This window comes from Terrapene carolina, unplaced genomic scaffold, assembly GCF_002925995.2.
Source record: "Terrapene carolina triunguis isolate 2854851 unplaced genomic scaffold, T_m_triunguis-2.0 Scaffold764, whole genome shotgun sequence".
Lineage (NCBI taxonomy): Eukaryota > Metazoa > Chordata > Testudines > Emydidae > Terrapene > Terrapene triunguis.
In genome coordinates, this window is record NW_020665115.1 from 222,715 (window position 1) to 228,257 (window position 5,543).

Consider the following 5,543-nt stretch of genomic DNA (forward strand, 5'->3'; position numbering starts at 1 on the left):
GCCCTGATTTATTTCTGAAATTAAAATTAGACACTTCCAAGTACAAATACATAACAGATATGTTGGTGTCACTAGGCATAGCTACCAGGTAACTCAGGGGAGTAGAAGGCCAAAAGAGCCGATGAAGCTCTTCTGCTCTGGGTCTGTGAACCACAGTGACTCCATCTTGTGAACTCTCACCTACTTCTGTGCTAACTGCTTACATGTTGAAGCAGAAATGTAAGGGTCAGCTTTTCTCTAGCATACAGCTGCTGTTTTGCTCAGACTGCTGTAAACAGGCCTTGCAAGGCCAAAAGATAAGCAGACGAATGGGAATTTTTCTAACTGTAACTGCTAGAGAAGGGAGGGGTGGGAGGGGTAAAAGGGAGTAACAGAACAAAGGCTTACACAGAAACAGCTTGAAGTATATAAGGTAAAAGTTATTTGTATTTGTTGCACTGGATTTGAGACATGCTGGTCTCCTAGTGCCATTTCAGAGCTCTGAAATAAACTTGGCTTGCTTTCTCCCCTCGGTGTCTTTATTGGTGCCAAGCACACCGGGCGACGAACCCCTGTTTGCCATCTCGAGGCCCGATCTGGGGCAGGCAACAGATACATTACTCAAAGAACAGGAGATATATATACACATACAGAGACCATGAAAAGGTGGGAGATGCCCTACCAACTCTAAGAGGCTAATTAATTAAGATGAGCAATTATCAGCAGGAGAAAAAAAAACTTTTGTAGTGATAATGACAGGAAGGTGTGAGGATACTTAACATGGAGAAATAGATTCAATGTGTGTAATGGCTCAGCCATTCTCAGTCTCTATTCAAGCCTAAACTGATGGTATCTAGTTTGCATATTAATTCAAGTTCAGCAGTTTCTCCTTGGAGTCTGTTTTTGAAGCTCTGTATGTGTATATATATCTCCTTGCTATATGTTCCATTCTATGCATCCGATGAAGTGGGCTGTATCCCACAAAAGCTTATGCTCAAATAAATGTGTTTGTCTCTAAGGTGCCACAAGTACTCTTGTTCTTTTTGCAGATACAGACTAACACGGCTGCTACTCTGAAAGATGCATTACTGCTATTTCCTGGGAATAGTGAATTTGTTTTAAACAGTTTATGTTCCACCAGGTTCCAAACATTAGTGTTGAGAAGGAAAGCCCTTATTCAGCAAAACACTTAACTTTAAGCACATGAGTATTCCCATCGAAGGAAAAATGAAACTACTCGCATGCTTACAGTAAGGCATGCATTTAGCTGTTCTGCTGAGTAGGGACAGGATAACACACATGCTGAAAGACAAGGAAATGCTTAATTGCTTTGTTAAATTGAAACAAAGGTGAAATAAATGTCATACACCGGAAGGATGTTCTAGTAGTTAGTACACTAGCCTGGGATATGGGGATAACAGTACTTCCCAACCTTACAGGAGTGGTGTGAGAATAAATGCATCAGAGATTGGTAAGTATGCAATAAAATGGGGGCCATATGATTAATTTAGAATGATGATGAAAGGATGTTGTTTCTGTATAGCAGATTCTCACAATTGTCTGTATATCTGACCTTTTCTCTATTGGATTGCCACCTGTCCAGGTTTTACACAGACAGTCCGTTTTTTGGCTTCTGTGTCTGGGTGCCATTTAGGGTTGCCAGATGCCCATTTTTTTACCAGAAAGTCTGGTTGAAAAGGGGACCTGGTAGTGTCCGGTCAGATGTCCTGACTCGACATCAAAAACCTGGTTACCACGGGGCAGCGGGAGTCCCCGGGACATTAACCCAATCCAACCCCTGCTCAGGCTGCTTATCAGGCGACAGCAGCTCCCATCCCATCTCTGGAGAAGAGGGAACTCAGCTTGGAGGGAAGAAGGTGTAGATGATCCAGCAAGCGACAGGGGGATGGAAGCAGAGGACCGAGTGACAGGGGCAAGGCCTTGGGGGGGAAGAGGTGGAGCAGGGGTGGGGCCTAGGGGAGAAGAGGCGGGACAGGAGTAGGGCCTCAGGGTCCAGTTACCAGTAATTAAAAAGGTGGCAACCCTATTTCCCTAGTGAATATTAAATTTGTCCAATGTCTGCTTGGGAGAGAAGTGAGAATTTTAAAAAAATATATTGGCCTAAATATTAAAAATATTCCAATTTTTGAGTGCCAGCTTGAGACATCTTGCAGGGATCTGATTTTCTGAAAGTGCTGAGTGCCTTCGGCATTAAAAATTGGAGGTATCCAAAATCAGTAGTCAAATGTGAAAATTATCTACACATGCACTGTGGGGCGGGGGTGCAAATTAAGATTGCACAGGCAGTCTTAATACTAGAATTTCCTATCTTTTGAATGCTTGATTTTGCAACCTTATTGTTCTTCTGATGTAGCTTTTTGGACATAATAAGTAATAATGACTTACCATGTGTCACTTGATTTTCCTTTTATTTCCTTTTGTTTTTTCTTCCACATTTTCTCTTTCTTTTTCTCTCTGCCTGTCTCTCTCTATCTATTCATGATCATTATATATTCTTAAAATTTGTCTTTCTTCCTTTCTCTGCTCATGATCACTCCCCTGGGGTCTGTCTTCTTGCAGAACCCCTTCGTATAAACCATTTGAATCTCACCTCTCTCTTCTGTTGGTCAGTTTGACCGTGTGCTTGATTGCTTGCTTGTTTGTTTGAAAAGTGTGAATTGGGAGTGCTTTGTTCCAGGTGGGCCTTGAGTGGGCCTGACTGGTATATAAGGGCAGTCAGCAGCGAACCAGCTGAGCGGCGAACAGCAGAGGCTAACAGAGGGAGTTCGCCCGGGGAGAGCTCACTGAGGCTTTCATCTGCAGGTTTCTCTGAGTAGTTCCTGCAACAGTTGAGGAAGCTCTTAAGAGGACAGGGATATGGAAGGTGAGTGATCAGCTGTTGTAACCTGCACAGGTTGTGCCATGTTTGTCTTTCTTCCACAGGACAGAAGCGACTTTGTCTGTACAAAGTGCAAGCTGGTCTCCATATTGGAAGAGAAGGTTCGAGGGCTGGAGAAACGAGTATCAACACTGCGTTGCATAAGGGAAAATGAAGATTTCCTGGACAGACGTCAGGAGATGCTTCTACGGCCACAATGTTCTGAAGATTCAGAGCAGGCGCAGCAGGGACAGAAGGATTGTGAAGAGGTTTGGCAGCATGTGACCTCCAGAAGGAGAAAGAAGAGTGTCCATGCACCAGCAATGGAGATACAGGTGAGCAATCGTTTCCATGTTCTCTCCACAGGTACTAATGCGGAGAGTGGACTAGATGACCCATCTGAGGGAAGGGAGCAGAAGGAGACTCCACCGATTGGAAGGCAAAAGATGCACTGTCCTAGGGGTGGGGGTTCCACGACCACCACTCCCAAGAGGAGGAGGAGGGTGGTGGTGGTCGGGGACTCCCTCCTCAGGGGGACTGAGTCACCTATCTGCCGCCCCGACCGGGAAAACCGAGAGGTCTGCTGCTTGCCAGGAGCTAGGATACACGATGTGACGGAGAGGCCGCCGAGACTCATCAAGCCCTCGGATCGCTACCCCTTCCTGCTTCTCCACATGGGCACCAATGATACTGCCAAGAATGACCTTGAGCGGATCACTGCAGACTACGTGGCTCTGGGAAAAAGGATAAAGGAGTTTGAGGCGCAAGTGGTGTTCTCGTCCATCCTCCCTGTGCAAGAAAAAGGCCTGGGTAGAGACCGTCGAATCGTGGAAGTCAACGAATGGCTACGCAGGTGGTATTCCAGGCTGAGGAGAACAAAAAGGAACATGACAGACAGATGGCCAGGGCTGAGGCTGCACACAAAAGAGCTATGGAGGAGAAACAAAAAGAGATGGAGGAGAAAGAAAAAGAAAGACAGCAGGCACTGGAGTTAGCAAAGATTCAGGCAAATGCACCACCTAAACCTAACCATCCTCTACCAAAAGTCCACGGGTGGGAGCGACTATGTCCACAGTATACTGAATCCAGTGATATTGCTGAATATTTCCTTACCTTTGAGAGACTGTGCACCCTCCATACCATTCCTGGAGATCAAAAGATGATCACATTGGTAGCAAATTTGACTGCAAGAGCTCTGGACATATTCAACAAGATGCCTATTGGGGAGGCTTCTGACTATGGTATATTTAAGGATTTGGCTTTAAAACAATTTCAAGTTACACCTGACACTTACAGAGTCAAGTTTAGAACCCTTCAGAGAGGGCTTGGACTAAGTAATATGGCTTATGCACACCAGATAAATGATCTGTTAAAGAAATAGGTCGACAGCAGGGGTGTAACTACCTTTGAAGGAATGACTAATTTGATGACTCTGGAACAATTCATGAATATGACCAGGGATCATATTAAACAGTGGTTATGGGATAAGAACATGGACTCAGTCGAAAGTCTTGCTTCTTACACTGATAAAGACGAGCAGTCCCAGGCCGCCAGTGAGGCGGGGGAAATCGACACAAAACGGGTGGAGAGAGCACAGAGGAACAACCCAGGTCGCAGTATGAGCGAAGATCAGAAGGGGAACCCTCAAACCACACCCTACCACCGAGCGCCACCCAAGGCCCCACCTACATCCCAAGGTAAAACCCAAACCCCTTATCGTCCCACCAAACCAGTCTCCAGCAACCCACCTCGCCCTGGTGCTACCTTAGCAAGGCGATGTTTTAAATGTAATGAACTGGGACATGTAAAGGCCCACTGTCCCAAGAACCCCAACCGATTACAGTTCATTACACCACAATCACACCCAAGATCCCCAGGCCCAGATGCATCTCAAATACCCTTGAAGCGAAGGGAAACCTTGAGAGTGGTTGGAAAGAAGGTTATCGCGTGGAGGGACACTGGCGCACAAGTGTCAACTATCCACCAATCCCTAGTGGACCCCAAACTCATCAACCCGGAGGCTCCGGTGACAATTCAACTCTTCATGTCACACTCTTTAACCTTGCCTACAGCCAAGATGCCTGTCCAGTACAAGGGCTGGTCAGGAATGTGGACTTTTGCAGTCTATGATAATTATCCCATCCCCATGCTACTGGGGGAAGACATGGCCAACCATGTGAAGCTAGCCAAGAGGGTGGGAATGGTCACCCGGAGCCAGGCTAAGCAAGCTTTCACACCTACCCCTATTCCTGAGCCTTCCACCAAGGCCCCGTCTGTGTTACCAGAGACCCAGACAGAGGTGGTGGAACCGGATCTTCTACCCACGAATGCTAAAGCTGTAGTGAATCCAGTCCCAGAACCGGAACTGGCAAAGCAACCAGCACCAGAACCATTGCCAGCACTGAGTACAGCGCTTACAACGATTCCAACACCTGAGGGCAACAGCGAGCCTGAACTGGCAAAAGCAACAGGTAATCCTACCCAAGAGGCTCAGCCAGAGCCTGACATACCACATAGTGCACCAGCGGAGAGAGTTCACAGTCAACGGAAACAACCCCAGCACCTGCATCGCTTCCAGAGGGACCAAGCCCAAGTCCACAGCCCAAGGAGGAACTCATGTCTCCAGCATCAAGGGAACAGTTCCAGGCCGAGCAGGAAGCAGATGACAGCCTTCAGAAAGCTTGGG